At 35.9% G+C, this 24,354-nt stretch overlaps 4 pseudogenes; 1 reads left to right on the top strand and 3 right to left on the bottom strand.

Annotated features, from left to right (window-relative positions):
• Positions 1-1,328: 1,328 nt before the first annotated feature.
• Positions 1,329-2,260, bottom strand: LOC101712561 (geranylgeranyl pyrophosphate synthase pseudogene; annotated as a pseudogene).
• A 4,046-nt stretch (positions 2,261-6,306) lies between these two features.
• LOC106009070 (olfactory receptor 5I1-like) lies at positions 6,307-7,297 on the top strand (annotated as a pseudogene).
• A 5,758-nt stretch (positions 7,298-13,055) lies between these two features.
• Positions 13,056-19,303, bottom strand: LOC106009069 (olfactory receptor 5W2-like; annotated as a pseudogene).
• A 1,603-nt stretch (positions 19,304-20,906) lies between these two features.
• On the bottom strand, positions 20,907-21,874 carry LOC106009068 (olfactory receptor 5W2-like; annotated as a pseudogene).
• Positions 21,875-24,354: the final 2,480 nt, after the last annotated feature.

Below are 24,354 nucleotides of genomic sequence, written 5' to 3'. Positions count from 1 at the left end.
GTCCTGAGTTCAATCCCCTATACCAAAACAAACAAACAAACAAAAAAACACCCAAAGGTTAGGAGGTCAGCATCTAACTTTTCAAGATTTAGGTTGAATGCCTGTGTAAGAATTTCTCATATAAGCATATAGTGATTAGATCCAAAATAATGTATTACAGAACCAATCCAGCAAAATGGAAGACTTCTAATGGAAGCATTACCTTTTATTTTGGGATGTCAACACTTCTAATGTGGGAATCAGGGTCTCTTCTTTGTACCTTGAAGGCCACAGACAGCTCCAGTGGTTTGGGTATGGAAATTACACTGAAGGGATAGCTGGGTCAAGGATAAGGCACTAAAAAAGCTAATTAGTGCTTGATGGTACTTTTAGTACTTTGTCAGGCACAGAATTAATAGTTTGGTTTCCATCAGTCAGACTACAGATGCCTATTCCCTTTCCATTCAAGTGTCTACTGCCTTCAGGGTAGGAAGATAGTGATTGGGTGGGAAGAAAAAGGACATTTCTCCATTTTTATACTGGTGATAAACAAATAGCCTTTTAGAGATGTTTACTACCAGTGGTGGGGAAATATGTCCAGGTTCAGAGGTTCTCTCCTAAAACATTTGATCTGTACATTCTTTTGCTTCTTTTTGAAAAGGAATACTAATCAGTTTGGGACATAAATGTTACATAAGGGAAAAATAACTTGGCTAGTATGTGAGTTTCATTAAGTAGAGGCTCCTTAGTTAAAAGAGCAGATCTGTGTGGGTAGAGATGAAGAGAAAAAGGCAAAGTGTAACAGAAAGAACCTGAATGGTTATTATTTTTCACTCAGAATTCTCCCAGAAGTCTTCAATAAGAGAGCTTCCAGAGACGATGCTGATATATCCTTACTAGCAGCATTCAAGAAAGCAGTGGTGTGGTTTTTGGGCCAGTTACCTAAAGAACTTAGTCCCATGCAGTCACTGGCTTGAAACTAGATATAATTAGGAGCAGCCTATGTAGTAGGAAGTATTTAGATTAAAAATTCCTGGAAGCTAAAATCTTTTATATTGACAAGATCAACTGAACATTTATTGTAGTAGGTCACAGTTGATCACAATGACCTGCTGCAAGAAGTTCTGACATTTAAATTAGACCTCCATAAATGTAGCTCCTCTTGGTTCTTTTGACTTTATAGTATATGTATGGATAGGTTTCTACATTGAAACAATTTCATTCATCTCCTCTTTTCTCATTTTTTGGAGATTAACAGTCTAGTTCAAATTTGTGAAAAGCTGATAGGTTAAAAGATAAAAAATAACTAAAAGAAGCTGTATGTACCAATCAAGAATGGCTTAATATTATTAATTTTCTTCTTTGAACATCTTACCTAAGTGCTTTACTTAAGCTACTAGCTCAGGGTTTCCACCACATGCCTCAATTTGTTTATAGGCTTCAGATTCTAGCTCTCTAAGAGTATTCTGAGTATATTCAAAAGAACTTAAATCCTCAAGATACTGGACACAGTATTTTTTAATATCTATGTTTTCTGTTCTCTGTTGCAAGATGTTCTGCACCTGGGTGCTTTCAGGTCTCGACCAAATAGCATGAATAGTAGGAAATGAGAACTTTCCTTCTGTCAGACCTTCACAAAAATTTTTGTTTTCACTATATTCTTTGGAGTGGAGATTGGCATAATCATCTCTAATTTGGAAAAAGAGCCCAAGTGTATTAAGCAGTGGTTTTAAATCTTCTTTGTAATCAGAGAACAATTGCATGAGACCTACTGCTAATCCAAACAGTCCACCTGTCTTCTGCAGCACTATGGCTTTATATTCTTCTTCAGTGGGACAAATGTAATTATCCCTCCAGTAAATATCTAGGCCTTGTCCCTGGTGGTGTTCCAAAAGCTGGCAGGTATAAAGCTTCACTGCATCTGGGTGGTCAAGGGTTAAGACTTTCTCTAAGCCAGGGAAATAAACATAATTGGCAAAATTGATGACTGATGGAATCCTGTAGATGCTGTGTGCTACAAGAAAGCCACGTTGGAGTTTTGAATTATCCTCAATATCATCAACGAGCAAAGTGGCATTATGCAACATTTCTGTCACTTCAATGATAATCTGTAGTTTGTCTTCCAGATCTTTCAGCCAATGATTAAATGCCTGTGAAAGTTTTGTTCTCACATGCTTACCTGGTAATTGAAGTAAGTACCTGCAGGGCTCTAGAAGAATTCTTTGGACATTTTCTTGAGCCTTCTCCATTGTTTTCAAATTTCAAACCTGATGGTTCCACGGTGATCTCACAACTTCATGCTGCCAGTCTAGGAGTAGATGTATCCAGCATCACCTTCCCTCTTTGTGGTTCAGATCAAGGCTTCTTCAGACACCTACATGAATCCCTCCTCCTACTTCACCACAAAACTCTCTGCCCTCCTTGGCCAACAGCAACACCGCATTACTCGTTGCAAGGAAATGCTAAAGATTGACTTTATATATAACTTTACTTATTTTGTCTTCTGGTAACAGTTATAAATATATAAATAATACTAATAAGTGTGGTAGGTTGTCTTTAAAGGAAAAAAATTAAAATACAATATTAGAATTCAATATGTACAGCTTACAGCAATGCCATATCATTTTATGGAGTTCATTTGGAAATCTCGACTCGCTCATCCATATTTCATAAAAAGTGATTTGGCACATTTTTAACTTTCTTTAACATTTTCTTTTCTGTTGTCATTTCTCCTTCCATGGTGCCTTTTGGGTTTCATATCTAATTTTTCAGCCTTCAAGGTTTTTTATGATTTTGATACATGTAATATCCTTGAAAGGTTATTAGAACTATAATTCTCTATATAGATTTATTTTTTGGTAATCTTTAATTCTCTGATCAGAAATAAAAATCCTATCAAGGTCTGGTATATCACACAAATAAGTAATCCCAGAACTCAAGGAAGCTGAGGCAAGTTCCAGCCCAGCCTGGTCAATTATCCAAGAACATCTTTCAAAATCAATCAGTCAATCAATAAATCAATTAATCAAACTATATTGAGAGTGAGAGAGAGAGAGATATTTAAGGCTGGATATGTAGCTCAGTATGAAGGCCATGGGTTCCATACCCAGTCAGGTACCACAAAGAAACAAAATTTTTAGTAGAAAACATTTTCAGCAAAAAAGTGATTGTTCTTCAGTGACCAGAAAAGGAGCTCATTCAAGTATTATCCCCAAAAGTGAGACTCTTTTTTATAATGCTGATTTTTCACAATTATCAAAAGAGAGGATGGTGATACACAGAAGCACTGCAACCCGGCCTCCATTCCCAGTCACCAGATATTATCAGACCTCCCTTTGCCTTTGCAGAAGGGCCCAGTGCTCCACCCCTCACTCCATGAGTTCGTAGTCTTGTCTTCCAGGTTTGTAGGCAGAAACATGAGTTGAAGGTACATGAACTTCAGAGAGGGAGAAATCCAAAGAGCTGGCGATTACCTCAGCGATGCTTTCCTTCTCCAATTGAATGTCTTTTAAATTTAAAAAAAATATGTATTTATTAATTCAATATTCTAACTGATACATGAGAACTGCACCTCTTGGTGGATAGTAACAAATATAATAACAAATATCCAGTAAAGCTAAAAGGTATCTTCATGATTGAATATTTATAGCTAAAATTTCAGTTCGAACTCAGCCTGGCCAACTTAGTGAGTGAGACTCTGTTTCAAAATTTGAAAAAAAGATAAATTGCTGGGGATGGATGTCACTTAGAGTGTAAGCCCTGGGTTTAATCACCAGTTTAGTAAAAGTAAAAAAAAAATAAAAACTTGAATTTCAAACTACTTTAATTGTGTTAACTCATTTAATCCTTTTCATACCCATGTAGACAAGTGCTAAAGTACAAATTAGAAATCAGAAAATGAATCCACACATTCCAGCACATGTGACCAGTTACACGTTATAAGGTAGGGTAGGGTCCTCATTTAGACCAGCAACACAGGTTATAGCAATGTACACCAAGAGAGAAATCTCAGAGTACACATAGCATTGGAAACTGATATCAACTACATTTTGTTTTAGAATTTTCATGTGTCTATTCCATAATCATTTTTAAACTGGACATATGATTTTGGAATGGGCATAGGAGAGCTGTCATTCTTTGGGTCCTAAGTTCAGAAAAGGAACAAGTTTCCTTACTTCAGAAGAGAGCATTTGGTACAGAAGAAGTAGGCTCCAAAAGAAGCCCTAGGATGCTGCCACTGGGTGGGTTCCATGCACAATGGAATCTGAGGAGAAACCAAACAAGGTGAGCAGAATCCAGGGGAGGTGGGAATTTAAGAAGAAAGGAGAGTTTTAACACTTGATAAAAAATGGACACATATTGAAACATCTTTGGATTAGACAGCAAGAATATAACTTGCAACGCTGAACAAAATAGTATTTTATATTTGGGGAACAAAAATCCTAGCTTACTAGACTGAACTAAGTGTGACAGAAACAGTGGGTGCCTGAAAGGAAACATCGCAATCCAATGAAGAAAATAAAGGTGGCAGATAAGAGGGTTATAGGTTCTAAGGATAGAATTGACTTAGGCATTATTGCATGATGCTGTTTAGGAGGCAGAGAGGATTAGTAATAGCTTAGGGACCTTACCTTACAGGGTGACATTAGTGGTTAAGATTAACTCCGGAGAGAAGGAGCTCATTTCGCAGAGAAGAAAGGGAAGCAGGGAGAGAGAACGACACCAATGCACTCAAATGCTTGTATGATGACTCATTGTCCATTCATTATTTATCTCTGAAAATTAAAAAAAATTCAGTGAGTGAGAAGAAAATCATAAAATAGGTTCTTAAATAAAATAATAAGGGTTTAAAATAATTATATGTCAGGGTAATGGCTGTGGGTATTATGAACTACAAAAGAACAAGTGTATGTCTCTCTTTGTGTCCCTGTCTCTGTCTCTCTCTCTCTCTCTGTCTCTCTCTCTCTTTATATATATATATATAAATATATATATATTAATATATATATGTGTGTGTGTATCCACTTTATATGTATATACATATTTACAAACAACCTAATAAAACCTAAAATTGTTACTCAGAAAAATATATAGCATACATGCTCAGTGATACTAGTTAGTTTATTCATTGTTAAATTTTTATGGCTGGTACTAAACAGAATTCTAAAATCTTTAAATTTCAAGATAAAGAGTTCATAAATAAACAGCAAATGCATATGAAATTCCATTTTTCCACGGTGAGGAGAGTAATAAGATATCACTAAACTGGACAAACTGCTCATGGACAAGCATTTGCGTTGGAAATGGTTATCTGTACTTTATACAGTAGCAAACTAAACAAGGGCAATGAAAGGTAAAACTAATTTACAGGGATGAGTAGGTAAGCTTATTTAATTGTGCTTTTTTTCCCCATTTTTTTTTACAATTTTCCACTATGGAAGGCATAGAAATATTCTACATTTACTATGTATATCTAGTTTGGGTATAATAAATTTGCAAGCATTACAAATTGTTACTCAATAGCTTAGACTCCAGATTAAAAACAAAATACATGCCCGGATTCATGGAGAATTGTTACACTGCCACTTATTATCAGTCAAGGAGTGTGACAGGAAGTATACTGAGGTTGAGGGAGGATATTCATTTCACTCTTGTATTTAATAAGAAAGGTATTTCAAATATCTTTGAATTTTTGAATATTTGAAGTTTGAATATTTTTGAATATTTGAAGCTGAATCTTGGTGAGTAGCCAAATTTCCTAGCTGGTGTGGATGACACCTAGGAGACAGATACTTAGATAACTCATTCTGAACCTCTGTTCTTTCTAATTTATCAGTGGACTTTGAATCACTTGAAAGAATTCCCTGGGTCCTCCCAGGGGAAGCCACAGCTCAATATGTAAAACACAGATCTGGTCCATGCACAAATCTTTACCCAGACCAGCAACGTGTTTCTCCATTTCAGAAATACACACACAATAGCACAAAGGAGAACAGGGTCTCTGAATCCAGACTTTGCTACACCAAGGTACCACTTGGCATAGACTATGAGTGGCAAAATTAAAGAATTTAAAGTGAAATTGCAGCTTTAATTTGTGCAACTTGGTTGATGGTGGTGCTGTTCAATGTTGAAAATAATAACTTTAAAAAGGCAGGTGGTAAATTCCTGATTTAGTTTTAAAAATGAGAAAGTGTGTCTTAAACTATACTAACTGGATTTAGAATCCTGTTATATCATTTGAAGTTTTTTCTTTCTTTCATTTTTGGTTGGTGTCCAGCTATTCCACCACTTCTGCCCTTCTTCTGTCACCATTCCAGACACCCAGAAGCATTGCAAATGTTGAGTTTGGAGAATGGTACTGTGACCACATAGTTCCTTCTTGTGGGATTTAGTGACTGTCCAGAAACTCAGCATCTGCTCTTTGCTGTGTTCTTTTCCATTTACTCTGTCGCCCTGATGGGGAATCTTGGCATGATTTTATTAATCACACTCAGTTCCGCCTTGCACACCCCGATGTACTTTTTCCTCTGTATGCTCTCCTTCGTGGATGCCTGCTACTCTTCTGTCATTTCTCCAAAATTACTTGTGAACTTGATTTCTGATGAGAATGCCATTTCTTACAATGGTTGTGCTGCCCAGTTATATTTTTTTCTGCTTTTTGGTTGACACTGAATCTTTCCTCTTGGCTGCCATTGCTTATGACAGATATATAGCAATCTGTCCCCCCTTGCTTTATACTGTTATTATGTCCAGAAGAGTTTGTTGCCAGCTTGCACTTGGAGCATTGTTGTGTGGCACTATGAGCTCAAATATTCACAACACTAATACTTTCCTTCTAGCCTTCTGATCCATGGAAATTAACCATTTCTTTTGTGATTTCTCCCCTCTCTTCTCTCTGTCCTGCACTGACATGTATACACATGACATCATTCTGGTGGTGTTTGGTAGTTTGGTGGAAACTATTTGTCTTCTAACAGTTCTCCAATCTTATGTCAGCATTATAGTAGCAATCCTTAAGACAGGTTCTGCAGAAGGAAGAAGGAAAGGATTCTCCACCTGTGCTTCACACCTGACAGTGGTCACTATTTACCATGGCACCCTGAGCTTCATTTACTTGCAGCCCAGTGCAGGCCATTCAATGGCTATTGACAGAGTTACCTCTGTGTTCTACACATTGATCATGCCCATGCTGAACCCCCTCATTTACAGTCTAAGGAACAAGGATGTCAAAAATGCCTTTGGAAAAATAATACACCAAAAGAAGCTATCTTTATATAAGAAATGGGCCAAGCAATTTCAACAATGTTCTGTTTTTTAACAATTTAATTTAATACAGATGTTTCCCAAATCTGTGGATAGTAAATTCCTGACCCCAGAAGAGTCCCAGAGCCTCAGGTTCAGCTCAGCTCTCTCACATTACTTGCATATACATTTCTTTATTATTTGAGAGTTGACTTTTAATGTTTATGTCAGAGGAAGATTCACCCTTCATGTTGTCTTCCACCACCCATATTCTTAAATTTTTAATTCCCTTCTTCACATAATTTAAAAAGCACTCTCAACAATGGATAAATCATTGACACATCAGAATCCCTTTTGATAAAAGAAAATAACTACAATTCACAAAGTTTCATCAATTGATTTTGATTCCCATGTAAATATGTGCACATTGTAACTTACTGGTCCAAACCTACTCATTCTAAAAAGCTTTCTTCAAATTTTAACCCCTGCATAGTTTTTCATGAATTTATCTTCAGTTTCAAAGGATAATTTGCACTCTAAATCTCTCTAGAACCTTAGATGTATTCTGAAGATACTCAAATAGTCTGTCTTGTTTTAGCTTGTATATATTTTTTCTATCACTCTATAATGATTTTTCATAAATTTGTATTCATTAATCTCTTACTTCTTTATCACAATATCAAGCCTAGCCTACATTTTGAGTGAATATATATGAAACAAATATTAGCTTACTATAGATTGTTTTTAGTTAAGATTATATGCAGTGGGGAAAAATGATATACAGAAACCAGTCATTCCTCTTGAATTACTTTTGTTTCATTCTCCAGAGAGGTGCTATGTGTGCAACTGACTATTCTAAGATGCTACCAAGTACAATGACTTCTTCAAAAATCACTTGTAAGTGGTTTACAAATACTGACTAAAATAATTTCTGGTTCATAAAACATTTTCTCCGGAGTAAACAGGGTCTGAAACCACTTGCTCTGTAGGTGCACAGCTACATTCTGAGGGAAGCCTGCTCAAAGGACCACGGATGGGAACTGGAGCTATGAATGCTGGGATGTTGGCTAAGATGGCTGCTGTAGCAGGCACCTCAAGAAAGTGTGGCTGGAAAGTAAAAATAAAAGGTTTGATCTAAGAATAAGCAAAAACAATGGTAGATAGGATGAATTAAAACAAAAAGCAATCTGAGAGTGAAAGTAAAGGCTGGGTTGTAGGTTGAAGCCATAATGCTATTTCATGGAGTAGGGTGGATTTTCATTAAAAAAAAATTTGTTCACAGAGATCAGTAACCTAACAGGGCTTTGGCTAATGTGAGCTTTTAATACCGAGGACAATAATGGCATCCCGAGGTTGAGGGGGAGTACTTACTTTTCCAGAATATGTAGCAGAAAGGCCTGGTTCATCACAGTGGAGAGAAATTGATTCCTTTGTTGTTTAGTGTGCCATTCAAGCTATAGCCCTTGGGATGGAACTATGCGGGATAGCATGGATGAAGCACTCTGGGATTAATTAACTAAAGTCACTTCTTGAGAATATGGGATTTGGGGCTTAGATCATAGTGTAGTTTCAGGCATCTGCCTGAACACCAGAATGATGCGGTGAGTTTGATGAGGGATGGAGAAACCTCTCCTCAGAAATAACCAGAAATGAAGGCAGAACCAGGGAAGCAGAAGCCCTCTGGTGGCTGGAAGAGATCTACAAACATGGTGCAAGGGAGAACCTGCAGCTAGAGCCTGGTCACCCAGCTGAGCAGACTCTCAAGAGCACAGGACAGGAAGACTGGGGTCTGCATTTCATTACGTGATGCTGTGAATGGCAGATCTTCCCAGGACAGCTGGGAAGCTGGTTCCTGAAAGCTGACTCAGATGACCACAGAGTCTCTTGAGCAATACGAGGCATAAATATAAATTCCTGAGAGAGACATAGATGTAAACTTGTACTGCTTATGTTAAACCTTGATAGGAGAGGAAAGAAATTGAGACCTGAGCATTGTCACACAGCTAACAAGTAAGTGACAGATCGGTCCTGGGTCTGTCTCACTCTAACCTCCAAGTTCTTTTCTTGGAATCTCTGATATCTTTATCATTTCCTTCATATAAAAATATAACCAAAAACAAAGAAAAAATTCTTTTAAATATATAAAATTATTAAGCAAACATCTTTAAAGAAAAAACAGTGTGAATTTCTGCAAATGATAGGCAGCTGAAAACAATTTTAAATTAGGAGTATGCCTGCATTTTTATAGCTATCAATATATCTACTCTCTTTTTGATAAAGTACATTGTATCAGGAAGGCTATTGAGAAATCCTGATAAATAACATACTTTATGAACAGTAAATATACTATTTGAGATGAGAGAGGAAACAAATATTTAAGACACGGGGCTGTATTTTTATTTCTTTTAAACTGTTCAGTGAGTAATGTAAGACATATATCCTTTTGAAATTGTATACCTTTATAAATGTGTGCATGCATAGGATGTTTTGAAATGTATAACATGAATATATTTTATAACTAAAAGAGTTCTTAAAATTGGGAGAGGACTTAAATTGAAAGCCCTGTGTAACCTTCATGTTCTTTTCATGACAAAAACCTATTAAAAGAGAATACACTGGAGAACCTGAAATTTTGTGCCTTTTTCCGTAACTGTATTACTTGATAAGTAATTGTATTTTTAATAATGTTCTTTGGAGAAGTCCAGCATCCATCTGCATGGATACTGCACAGGTGGGAAAGTATTGTACCTTAGAGTTAGGGCAAGAGGTGGCTCACTCTCCAAGGTTCACTAGAAGACTGGGGCTCTCTGTCATGCAGAGGTTGCTGAAATAATTGAGTCAGATGGATGAGGGATCTGGAGTCTGAGAAGAGAAGTTCTTTACATCTAATTCCTGTTACTAGTATTGGATTTCAGCCTTGGACAAAGGCAAGAGGTCCATACGAATTTCATGCAAGCTGAAAATAATAAAATGAAACGAAAGCTAGGGAGTTCTTTTTCTGTCAGTTTTTAAAGCCTGTTTTCCCCATTAGTTTTGCAGGGAGCTGTGCTTTGTGTACTTAGTAACTGTGGAATGGTGCCCTGCTGCAGACTAGTAAATAATAAAAGAAAAATGCTGGAGAAGAGAAGAAAGAGCATTGTATTTACTAAATTTTTAGTCTAAGTAGGGAATTGCTCTTATTTATTTACTACTTATTTACTCTGAAGTGTTATGAGGGATGTTATTTATAGACTGAAAGTGCTTCATAGAAAAGACATCAAGATGATTAATTTCCACTGTCCGAAATTCCCTTGTGGATCATCCACTAATTATGAATCTCCCTTTTTAAAAATTCAGACTAAAGGGTCTTATGTTAAATTGGTGTTTGGGGAGAGTTAAAATCCCATGACATCTCACCGGGACATACTCATCCATGAGAAAGGGAGATATAACAGGACGTCTTATGCCAACAGCATAAGATACAGTTTCTGTATTCCCCTAGTTCAGAAGGTTGACAGAGTCTGATGATTACTGCTCCTTATACTCAATTCTGTACAAAGATAAGTAATAGAAAAAGTCTTCCAACTAAGGGCTAAAACTAAGGATCCTCCTGTCTCAGCTTTCTGGTGTGCTGGGATTATAGTAGTATACCACCATGCTAGGATAGCTCATGAAAAACATAAAGAAAAATTCCCAGTAAATTATTTTTCACTTTAATTGAGTCAATTCAGAGATACAGTGACCTCAATTCATCAAGCTGTTAACCTAAAATCCCATATATTTGGGGGAGGTTAAAATTTTCTTCCTTTTATTTTGAAATTACTGGACCTAAATAAATAGAACAATAAGCATAGCAAATTTCTTTCTCTGCCATAGCTACCATATATCTTTTGAAAAGGAGGTGACATCTTCATATCTTTTGAAGTGTCAGGAATTTATCTAAACATTAACAATGTTTTCTTTTTATAAGAAAAATTAATGAAAGAAAATGTGTAAATTAAGGATGTATGGTACAAGTAGAAACTCTAAACCTATTTTCCAAAAGAAATCTTCCTCCTCACAGAGTTTTTCCACCACCATGCTCTCCTATAACCTGGTATAGGGTCCCTCAGATTCCACTTTGCAAAGAAGCAATGATATCTTAGAGTGGCAACTGGTGAACATATGATATCCTCTGGCTGTGGCTTTAATGCAGAATGCAAAGTTTCATAGACTGCTGTAGAACCCTTCAAATATCTGTCTATAGCCCCATTTTCTCATCTTCTTTCTGTGTTTTGACCTTGTAAACTTGAGTAGAGCCAAAAGAAATAGCTGGACATTGAATGACTCCCTAGGTGAATATTCTTTATTTCCTGTGTATTTAACATGCATGTTTTTGTAGATTCATTATAACAGAACATTATAATAGAACTCACAACCACTTAATTGCTTTCTTATAAGGCATGAAATATATATTCAAAATATATGTCACATCTTCAATTAGTCACAATTTGATATCTAATAAGGTACTCAAGATCTTATGACCTGGGTTGATTTTAATATTCACTGCTCCAGCGTGGTTCTCAGTCACAAGGCGGGTGCTAGAAAGGCAGGCCCAAGCCATGATGTCCTTGAACTAAGAACATGTGCAGTCTCTGGTGGGAAAGGAAAGCCAAATAAAGACAGTTTAATAAGCAGAACAATGCCGTTAGGGGACTATGAATTATTGACCCTAAAAGTGGATATTTATCTAGGGATGAGAGAGGGAAGAAGGGAAGGAAAGCTGCATGGAAGGCACTGGGTGAGAACTGACACACAGGAGTGGACTGAGCAGGGTTTTGCTTTGAAATTTTGTTTTCATTTTATTTTTAATTGACACAACATTGCACAAAGCTACAGGGCACATTATGTTAATAGTCATAAATTCATTACACAATCATCAAAAGAGGATATGAGCATAGCTGTTATCTCAAATATTTATTCTTAATGGAGAAACACTCAAATTTCTTTCTCATGCTCATTTAAAATGGACAACACAATTGACTGAGATATCCTTCTATGAAATAGAGCACCAGAATTTACTCCTGTGGCTCTTACACTACTCAATAGAAAAAGAAAATACATTCATAGAAGAACATACTTTGAATACAAGGTGTCAAAGAGTCAAGTAGACATTTCTTAGAATAAGACATATAAATTACCAAAAAGTGTGTGAAAAAATAATCAGCTCATCACTGTTTTAGTCCTTATCCATTACATCTGGACATCTTCCTCTAAACAGCTGCTTTTCTGAGCACCTCAGTGTCTCTACTTCTGATTCTCACTTAAAACACTTTCTTCTCATCACTTCCTCTTCAGTGTGACTGCTGGATATTTGATCTGAAAATAAAATCCCCATTTCAAAGGCTCTTTTCTTATTTGCAGTCTGGATTTAGACATTTTGTGGGTACTTAGAGTACTCATCTTTTACAAGATATACTTTTATATGTAATTATGAATTAATTATTATCATGAATTATTCATATACTACAAAAATACAAAGCTCACAGATTCACAATGGGTACATAGTAGGCACTCAAAACTTTGGGATGATTAAATTAATTCATAAGATACTCACCAAACAAATGAGTCTATGGCTTACTGAGATAAAGAATAGAAAGTTTTCCAAAATTCAAGATTATAATCTTTAAATTCAAGATAGATAATGCAGTACAATATATTTAGGAAACCACCAACAATTGGTATGCAGTACATATAAATTGTGATATGTTAATATTCTATAAACCACTTTAAATTATATGACTTGGAAAAAACAACAGGAGTATGCATTTGTTTTGGTAGAAGTATGTAGGTATTTGGAGTAATACCTTATTCACTTAAAATAATTTTCTTTTCAGTTTTTTCACAGCTTCTTTTACATCTTTGTTGTGTAAGCTATAAATCAAAGGGTTTAGCATGGGAATCACAAGGGTTTAAACCAGTGAGGTCATTTTGTCCTGATCTAGGGAGTAGGAAGAACTTGGATGGAAGTACATGAAGAGCACAGTTCCCTGACAAATGGAAACTGCAGTGAGGTGGGAAGCACAGCTGCAGAAAGCTTTGACCTTCCCCTCTGCAGAGCAGATCTGTAAAACAGATAACATGATACAGCAATAGGAGACAATAACACCTGAGATGGTGCTCAGTTCTATAAAACCAAAAAGAGTAAACATCACTAACTCATTAACCTGTGTATCTGAACAAGATATTAAGAGGAGAGGAGGGACATCACAGAAGAAATGATTAATCTCATTAAACCCACAGAAACACAGGCGGAATGTCAGTGTGGTGAGTATCAGAGCATCTGCCAGTCCCACCAGGTAAACCCCACCCAGGAGCTGGGTGCACAGCCTGCTGGACATGTGGGTGTGTACAGCAGGGGGCTGCTGATGGCCTTGTACCAGTCAAAGGCCATCACTGCCAGCAGCACACACTCAGCACCTGTAAAGACACAGAAGATGAAGAATTGTAGAGCACAACCAATGAAGGGAATTGATCTGTTCTCGACAAGCAAGCCCACCAGCATCTTGGGGCCAACCGCATTGGAGTAGCAGAGGTCGGAGAATGACAGGTGGCTGAGGAAAACATACATGGGTGTGTGCAGTCGGGAATCCACTCTGATTAAAATAATCATTCCAAGATTAGTCAGGAGAATAATGAGATAAACTACTAGAAGTGACAAAAATAGAACTGTTTTCAGTTCAGAATTATTGGTAATTCCCAAGAGAAAGAATTCTGGTAATGATGAACAATTTCCACTGTTTATTCTTTGTTATTAGAAACTGCTGGAAAAATCGACAGGGTGAATATAGATTAACTACTGATTTTTCTACATATCTGTATGATTGAGGCACAACATGCTTCATTTCTATAAACCATTTTTTTCAGTAATAAGCATCTAAGGAGTGTGTTACCGTGAAAGTCTTAGTCTGCCTTATAAAATAAAGAACATGGAAAATGGATGTACATTTAGACCATAGTGTTAAGTGAAGTAAATAAAAAAATAACAAGCTTAAATATTGTGTGCTTTCTCCTAACAGAAATCTGAAATATAATTAAAGAGCAAAATGCTAGCTAGAAAACAGGAGGTAGGGAGGTAGATATTGATCAACTGGGAAGGGGATGATGAGATGGAGAGAGGAGAAGGGAGGTGAGGGGAAGTGTAGAATTACAACTGTAACATATGCATACCAAAGCCTTCTTAAGAATGTACTGCAAACATGAACCAAATCAAATAAAAATGCAGTAAAAATGATGTTTCATCAAGCTAAAAAAAAAAAGCCAAAACTCTCTATCTTAAGAAGCTTATCAACCTTGATTATACATTTAATTACATTTCTTGAGCCATGTGACTTACTCTGTGTTAGGACTTTCCAAGTAAGAATTGACAGGAATTCAAACTTGGATCCTAGATTCAAAGGGTGGAAAAAATGTAGAAGTAGCAAGGCCATCCAAAAGTCACAAGACTAAATATCCTATATGCTGGACAAAAGAATAATAATTATTATATTGTTCAAGAAGTATTGTCTAGTTCTTTGCAGCTGATGATACTGCATATAAAATAAAAGATATTTTATATTTTGTTTGTTGTCCAGGTTTCACTAAAAAATAAGACCATTTTTCAACTGTTTTGTCAAACACTGTCACTGGATTTCTATGGCTTATATCACCCCTTTTTCTATTTCATCCAACTCTGCAAACAAATCCATTGGAAAGGAATAGAGATACGATAATAACAAGTGGGGACACCAATTTATAATAAGTAAACTGGTTTATCACTGACTTTTAATTTGACTTTTTCATTAAAAAGAAAATGGACAGATAGCAAAATTCTTACATATACAAGCTATTTCTTATATTTATATTATTATTTATGTGCATGTGTGGTTGAATTTTCCAGTATATATTCTTATAAATAAAAATTGGAAGAGGAGCAGTAGTCTTTATTCCTTTTAGATATTATTATTATGGTAGGGACTTGAGTTTGCATAAATGTGTATATTTTACTTATTAACTCATCATTTAAATAAAACTAGAACAAATTTAAATTTGCATGTGTCACATAAAGTAAAGTGAGTTTTACAAGGAGTGAACTACTATAAATCTGCATTAAAATACGATTAAGTAAAATCTGCAATTTCTATACAAATGAAAAATGACATTGGTCACATTCACACAGGTCTAGCCAGAATATATCCCAGTACAGCCATTAGAAGAAAGTTTATTTTACTGAGTAATCAGCTATAAAATCATTTAAATATACATTCCTTAAGACTTGACTTCTCCACTTGGGAAAGAAAACAGAGTTCTAATTTTCCTGTGTTGTTTAAACATGGCCATTCGTAAACTCACCTGGTAAGAGAAAGCTTCCTGTCCCTTTCTCTTGTGCCTGAACAGTATGCAGATCATATTTATTTTCACCTATGACTACAGGGACTTAAATAGTGTCAGCCTCTTATTTGGTTCTTTTATGCTATTCCAACATAATTAACTGACTTCCCAGATCAGGTCCAATATTTTTCTCTGGGACTCCTGCAATAATATCCATAGGGCTGAACTTTTATTTCTTTACCCTCATCAGGAAATTGATATCTGGAACTCTCTACATTTTTTAACATTATGATTCAAGGTATCATAAATTCATGCCTTCTTTGAGTGAAATCGCACATCAAATGAAACTGAAATACATCACGTATTTAACAATTCCCATGCCCTTTTATTGTCCATCCTGACACTCCCATTACAAAAACAGTCTCCTGCACTCCAGTCTAGATGAGATTTAATCCTAGATACAGGTACCGTCATTAATCATTATCTAATTTCTCCCCCAAGTCCACCCCAACGACTTTCATTTCAGTTGCTTCATTGCTATACAATCTTCACTACCCCAGAAGGCTCTCTTTAATGATTTTTTTATCGGATCAAAATTGGTTTTATTTTTCAACAGTCAGTAGCTTACAGATTTGCCTCAGAAATAGTGGTTAAATATATTCAGTTAGTTAAGTTGGTGAATGTCCAATAAAGAGTAGGAGTAATTTATTTTTAGACCGATTTTTACTGGCAGTTCATAAATACAAGGGGGAAGTTGGTCATTGTACAGTGCAAACATGTAGAAATAAAAGCCCTGAAGAAATATATTAGAATACTGATTTAAAGAAATAGCCAACTTTTGTTTATGTTCTATAGCTACTTTGGTGGTCTGTTATTTACAATAATATTTGATAATTGGCAGGTAATTGATGTGTTAATTTTGTGTGCTACATAATGTATCCCCTATAACTACCAATATAATGCTTTAAAGGCACCACAATATGAATCTCTTACTTTACTCACTAACCTGGGTAGAATTCTTCATTACTAAGGATTGAACACTAAATGCTTCATTTATGTATTTCTGACTGCAAAATATCTGATTTCTTGCTTCTGAGTGTTTTCCTAGCAGTACTTTTGCTGTAAGGAAATATGTGATGAGTTTAAATGTATACTGTTGTACATATCTTAATAAATGTCCACACAATTATCTGATATTATTTAACTTATCTTTCTATATCATGCATTTCCCATGTTATAGTGTGTTTCCATCTCTAACAACTTCATTATACAGATATGAAAAGAGATCCATACATAATCAGTGCACATCAGGAATTCCATAGGCATAATATGTGTCTAACCCAAAGCACTTGTTCTCAATGGGTTTCTCACAATGCTATAAGAACAAATGCATATCTCTTTTTGAAAAGAAATCTCTTGTGAACTCTTGTGGAATATTATAGTGTATTTATGCCAAATTCACAAAAATTAATGCCTTGGATTTCTAAGGGAATTGGAGAGGTTATCCAATCCCATCTGTACATGAAAGCAATATCCTAGCAGAGTTTGAGTGCAAAAAAGAAGTGCAACAGAAATAGCTACCAGGTTGATATAAAAATCTGTCTTATTTGCCATAGTGGGGCATTTCAGTATTATTAGCACTGATCTCGAAAATTCCTGCCTTATCACAGAATTCCAAGAATCAAATAGAAACTAAATGTCCTCGTGCAACAAGGCTGTGAGGCACAGAAGCCATGGGGCAGCCTCTGGGCACTGTGTCCCATCTTCTACAGGACATTTCATGACATGTGAATGATGGCCATATAAATAGAGCTTAGCAAATTCATTAAAGACACCTAATGAATCTAATGAATAATTGTCTACCCCATATATCCTGTCTTAATGTAGTCACCTTAATTTTTATTGAAAAGCAAGTAAATGAATAATTTGATGTATAAAATTTATAACAACTGAGACATAAAGAAATGTATTCACATAAATATTGTAACTCATTGTTATCTTGAGTATGACCCTAGAGAAGACAGGGGAAATATTTCCCTATAATGAGGGAATAGCAAACTAAAATGACTAAAATATTATTTATTTAGGGAAAGATTTTTTAGTGATACATTGCAATTTCTTTTCCTGTTTTATTATCATTCTTTGGCTAACAGCACTGATAGAAAAATAACTGTTTTCCAGAGGAGGAATTATTGGAGACAGATCCAAAGTAAGTAATTGTAATGTTCTCCATATGTTATACTAAAGAAATTGATGGAATTTTGCTCTCAGGAACTTTACTATCCGTAATTTCTTCTCTGATGTATATTAGAAAGAATGGACAGGTACAAACACCCAATGATAAATGTAAACGAATTGTATACCTAAAATGTACCAATAAAAGAACAACATCAACAAAAAGAATGGACAATTCTTTTAGTCCAAAAAATATGGAAGGTATTTTTGGTACCTATTAATTTTCCCCTCATGTTATTCACTGCCTCCAAGGACTACAATTCTCTTCAGTTTAAACATTATTAGGCAGGACCTAAATTTACTTTCATAATCATACCAGCCCCTTGTAATCTGGGCCTGTATTTCCTAAATAATTACTTCTGTGTAATTATTTCCTATGTAATTATACTTCTATGTGGGAAACTAGCACTTTGAGATTAATAATGTTAATTTTTCTCTTTACTCAAACCTCAGCCCAGGAAATGTGTTAATTCGTAAAGATAAAGAAAAGCTATAAATGGCAGTTGATTTTTATTTTAAAAGTGGATATCTAGCCCTGGGAGTCATCAGGGAAGTAAACATGCACTATCTAATACTAACGGTATGCACAAGATTAAGTATTTGTGAACATCCTAAACAAATGGAGGATTCACACACTGATTGTGAACACTCATACACATTACACACACACACACACACACACACTCACATATTATTAACCCTGTTTCTCACAGAGATAAATATATATCTACCCAAATAAAGGCATAAGAATGTTCACAATAATATTATTAATAATGAGAAAAGGGAAGACAACTAACTGTACGGCTATCAACATTAGAGAAGATAATGATATTTTTGCGCAAATACTGCACAACAATAACAATTAATTTATTGCAACTACATGCAGAAACTTCTCATGGTTTGCAATAAGTTTACAAGATTGGAAATAAGAACCAAGAGTTGAATAATGAGAAATACGCTGAATAGTGTCATTTGGATTTCAGGATTACTGAAAACTCCTCAGAAAATGAATTCATTCAAGAAGGTGGTTTTCTGCTTTTATTCTTTTTATTGTGGGTTTTTTATTGTGTTTTCTGTAGTGCTCAAATGTGATCAAGAAAATGATGGAAGTGTTAATTCTTATCTCAGTCAGAAAAATAGAATCTGCACATCAGAAAAGACTCCTGGAGATTTCCAGCTAGCTGAACCTCTCACCAGGCCCCACACTTCCAATAGCTCCCTGGTATGGTACAGACTTTCAGCCCATGACCCTCTGCATGACATTCACCCGCTCCATACAAGGTCCTATAAAGTTGTGTGTCCACTACTGTGACATTTCCATGACACAGAATTTGAAGAAGTTACCATGTAAAAAGGGTGCTGCTTAGATTTAGTCTTCTGAATCTCATCCTACCTATCTCTCTTCATTGCTAAGTTTCTTTCAGATTGGAAAAGACAAAAAATCTAGTCTAATATTATTTACATACCTTAGGTGACTCATCTTTTTCATACTTGGTCCAGAACTGCAGTGTGTTTCCATGTCACTCTTGACCTATGCATTCCTCTTTCTTTCCTTTATTTTCTTTCTTTCTTTCTTTCTTTCTTTCTTTCTTTCTTTCTTTCTTTCTTTCTTTCTTTCTTTCTTTCTTTCTTTCTTTCTTCCCCCCCCTTCCTTCCTCCCTTCTCTTCAGTACTTGGGAATCTATCTATATCTGGCCCAGATTCTTCCTAATTTTCAAAGTAGCCTAGGTTGGGCTACAACTTGCCACCCTCCAGGCTAAACTTCCCAGAGTGTGGGGACTGGAGGTAGGAACCCCCACACCCACTTACCTTGGACTTTAGTTCTATCCTGAAATGATTTACTTTGGGAATGTCACACCTACAGTGTGGAACATAAGGCGACCCTTGGCTCAAGCTTCTGTAATTGTAATGGATAATTAAGGAAGCCAGGGCACCTTATGTTGGCCTTCAAATGCACAGATATTCCTTGGGTTTTCCAAGAAGCTCATTCAGTGCCTGAGTCATCACAAAACTAGAGATTATAACAAAGGAAAGTATCAAGGAGATACACAGATGAATGTTTCATATTCTTAGGACATTATTATCTGAGTCTTTGTAGATTCTTTACCTTCTCATTCACACTCATTTTATATGTATTTAAATGGTAGTATGTGTGGAGGTATATGTAAGTTTCTGGTTTTTTTAGATACTTATCCTACCTTCAGGGAATTTTGGTATATCAATACCCAATAAGCACTCAAAAATGTTGGGTTACCTTTTATGATTTGCTTTTCTATTCTGTGTGCCTCAGACATGATGTAAGTGGTTTGGACAATAAGGACAGAAGGTGCAGCCTTGGGATAAAAAAATGCTTACTTTTTCACATTGGAAAGAATGACTAAAAAAATAAGGATATATAACAATTTAAGGGAAATGAATAGAGAAGCATTTCATTAGGGTGAAGATAAGGAAGAAGGAAAGAAAAGAAGAGATAGGGACACTGACCAGGGCCTTTCAAATTTCTTTTATATTCTAAACTGGTGATAATACTTTTATTTCCAAACACAATTTATCTATCAATCGCTATGTACCTCAGGATTTCTCTAAATGCCATGACCCTTGCCTAACATTCCTTCCTCTCCCCTCCATGCCTCTACTTAGGTCTCACACTTAATATCTCTAAGAAAGACTTTCTCTTCCACACTAAATGGGACATTGTCTCTGAGTTACAGCCACAATCTCCTTACCTCAGAATTGTTGAAAGCCTTATTGTGAATTGATTGCTCATTTTAGTTACTTTTTATTCCTTCTCTTAGACTATGAGATTCTCGGGTAAATGCACTGGATATGCCATGAAATATACAGTGCTAAAAGGGAATTTGTAAACATTTAATAAACCTCAGTATAATTGAAGTTGAATGAGAATGTGAGCAAGTCCTATTGTGGTACAACAGAGAAAATCAGGAAAACTTACCACAGGGATCACCACATATCAATTCATGATAATAATGGAACATGGCACATGTGGAGATCTGAAACATTTCCTTAAATTAAAAATTAATTTAAACACTTATTTCAATAAGTTAACTGTGTGCCACAATTCGAGGTCCATAATGCAATGCAATTTTTCAAAATAACAGACATTATATGTGTGTTACATCTGGATATAACGCAATTATTTCAAACAACTTTTTATTTCTCAGCTTCTGCAGGACTTCTTTCACATCCTTGTTCTATAGGCTGTAGATCAGCGGGTTTAGCATGGGAATCATGAGGGTGTAAAATAGTGAGGTCATTTTGTCCTGATTGAGGGAGTATGAAGAACTGGGATGGAAGTACATGAAGAGCATGGGTCCCTGGAAAATGGCAACTGCAGTGAGGTGGGAGGTGCAGGTGGAGAAAGCCATGAACATTCCCTCAGCAGACCAGACCTTTATGACTGATAACATAATATAAATATAAGAGACAAGAATGCCTGAGATGGCGCTCAGTGCTATAAAGCCAAAATAGTAAATATCACTAACTCATTAACCCATGTGTCTGAACAAGATAGTAACAGAAGAGGAGGGAGATCATAGAAGAAATTATTGATTTCATTGGAGCCACAGAAACACATTTGGAATGCCAGCATGGTGTGTATCAGAGCATCTGCCAGTCCCACCAGATAAACCTCCATGAACAACAGAGAGCACAGCCTGCTGGACATACAGGCTTTGTACAGCAGGGTGCTGCTGATGGCCCTGTACCAGTTGAAGGCCATCACAGCCAGCAGTAGACACTTGGAGTCTGCAAAGATACCGAAGGTCAGAAACTGCAGACTGCAGCCCAAGAAAGGGATTGACCTGCTCTGGGCCACCAAGTCCACCAGCATCCTGGACCCAATTGTTGTGGAATAGCAGAGGTCACAGAGAGTGAGGTGGCTGAAGAAGAAGTACATGGGCATGTGCAGATGGGGATCCAACATTATTACAGTCGTCATGCCAAGTTTTGCCAGGACACTGAAGAGGTAAACCAGGAGAAACACAGCAAAAAGGCTCACTTTGATATCTCCACTATGAGTAAATCCCAAGAAAATGAATTCATTCAAGGCAGAACAATTTCTTTTGTCCATTCGTTCTCTTGTCTAAACTTAAAAATATGAGAGGTCCATTTTAATACTTCCGTACATTGCAAAATATCTATAAAGCAGAACACCTTTTGTTTCTGTAGTTTTTTTTTTTTTTAGCCTCATGTATATCGGATGCTTTTGAAAACACTAACATCATCAATCCAAAATAGCAGTTGAGAAATTTTGAGTGAAATCTAAAGATATATCATAACATATATGCCGGTTTATGTCTGCTCTAATTTCTCTGGAACATTTACTCTCCTAATTTCAGCTAAAATATACTTGATTATTGAAATCTCAGTAAATCTTCCAAATAATATGAAAGAAACATAATTTTTAGGGAAATTACATCATGAGAAATTCAGTTTAGTGCTTGCTATGTTTCTTAAAAGTAATCATCAACGTAGAAAAAAAGTACAATTTTTGGCATTTTCAAAATTCATTAGGGATTTAAAGGCCATTTATTAATTCTAGATATAACGGTTCTACTGATAAGTAAAGATAAATACTATTCTACTCTTCTAGCTTTTTAGTATTTGATAAGAAATTAGAGAAATATTACTGAAATTTTTCCTAAAAAATATTACTATTTTGCCACTGTGCTCAGTGTTTACTATAGAGGAAGTTTGGAGCTAAAAGATTAGTCTTCACTCAAAAAGAAATGCTAAAATGCAAGTGGGAGAGCATATTTTAATCCATACACTTGCATTATATCACAATTTATAAATGCATTTATTGCATATAGTAAATTGGGTTTATAAAAAATTGAAAACAAGATGAACTACTACTGTAATTTTTTTTGCTTAAATTCTTTATTTGGTATATTTTAGGTATACAGTACATTTACATTTATCTTTGGGTGCTTGTGCTTGTACTTGATGAATCTTGGCTCTTATTTTTTCCCCATTCCCTGTGCTCCCTTTACCCCCTCCACCCCTCCCTGTTTACAAAGACATTGTTTCCAATTTTTCCTTTTCTCATAATTTTTCCTTTCCCTTCTTTCCTTTCACCTGTCGCTCCCACTTCCCCTACCCCTTTGGAACTTTTCTTCCTTTTTTAGCTTATCAGTTATTCATTTTAATCAATTTAATCCTTATTTGCACTTTTGCTTTCTCACACTAGAGAAAATATTCAATATTTACATGTGTGTCCTATTTATTTCACTTAAGAGGATAGCCTCAATATGCATCCATTTAGCTATAAATGTCTCTAGTTTCTCATTCATTATGGCTGAGTAGTATTCCATTTTATTTAAAAAAAAAACGATATTCTCCAGTTTGCAGTTGATGGGCCCTTGGGCTATTTCCAAGCTTTAGCTATTAAAAACTGTGCCACTGTAAACATGGGTGCATATATATATTTGCAGTATGATTTTTTAATTCTTGTGGGAAGATAGCCAGCAGAGGAATAGCTGGGTCAAATGGGACTTCCAGTACTAGTTCTTTGAGGTATCTCCATACAGATTTCCACAGTGGTTGCAACAGTCTACACTCCCATGAGCAGTGGAACAGTATTACTCTTTCCGTACTGCTCTTCCAGCATTTGTTATTGGTTGATTTCATGATAGGAGCTATTCTTTCTGGGGTGAGGTGGAATCTCAGGATTGTTTTCATTTGCATCTCTCAAATGACCAGTGATGGTGAACATTTTTTCATATGTTTATTTCCTATTTCTACTTCTTTGAGAACTATCTGTTCATTTCTGATGCCTATTTTTGGATTGAGTCTTAAATTTGGAAGGTCTGATTTTATAAGCTCTTTATAGATTCTAGATAGAAGACCTTTGTCTGAGGAACAGCAGGTGAAATTTTTTCTCACATTGTGGGTTGTCTCTTCACACTGCTAGTGGCTTCTCTTGATGTTCAGAAGGTTTTTAATAAGAAGGGATGCCGCCTGGGATTTAGCTCAGTGGTTTTGCCGCCTGCTGTGCAAGCGCAAGGACCCAAGTTCGATCCCCAGTACCAAAAAAAAAAAAAAAATAGATTGTGTTGGGCCGGGGATTTAGCTCAGTGGTTCTGTTGCCTGCCTTGCAAGCACAAGGACCCAAGTTCCATCCCTGGTACCAAAAACAAACAATAAGAAGGGATCCCACTTGTTGATTCCTTGTGGTATTTCATGGGCAGCTGAGGATTTGTTCATAAAATATTTTCCTACACCAATGTCTTCAAGACCTAACTTCTGTTCCAGCTGGTTCAGCATTTTTGTTTTAATATTTGTATCTTTAATCCACTTTGATTTTAGGTTAGTGCATGGTGAAAGATATAGGTCTAATTTTAATCTTTGGCGATTTGAAACCCAATTTTTTCACCATCATTTATTAAAGAGGCTATCTTTCCTCCAGTGAGGTTTGTTGGCTCCATGGTCAAAGTTGATGTGGCTGGGTAGGTCTGGAGTTGTTTCTGCATCTTCTAATCTATTCCACTGCTCCTCAGGTCTGTTTCTTTGCCAGTATCATGATATTTTTAATCACAGTAGATTTGTAGT

The sequence above is a fragment of the Heterocephalus glaber genome, unplaced genomic scaffold (genome assembly GCF_053883595.1).
Source record: "Heterocephalus glaber isolate CG9 unplaced genomic scaffold, H.glaber_assembly_v1.0 deba00001673, whole genome shotgun sequence".
In the NCBI taxonomy this organism is placed as follows: Eukaryota; Metazoa; Chordata; class Mammalia; order Rodentia; family Bathyergidae; genus Heterocephalus; species Heterocephalus glaber.
The sequence above is the reverse complement of the archived record's forward strand: the minus strand, read 5'-3'. Positions and strand labels throughout refer to the sequence as shown.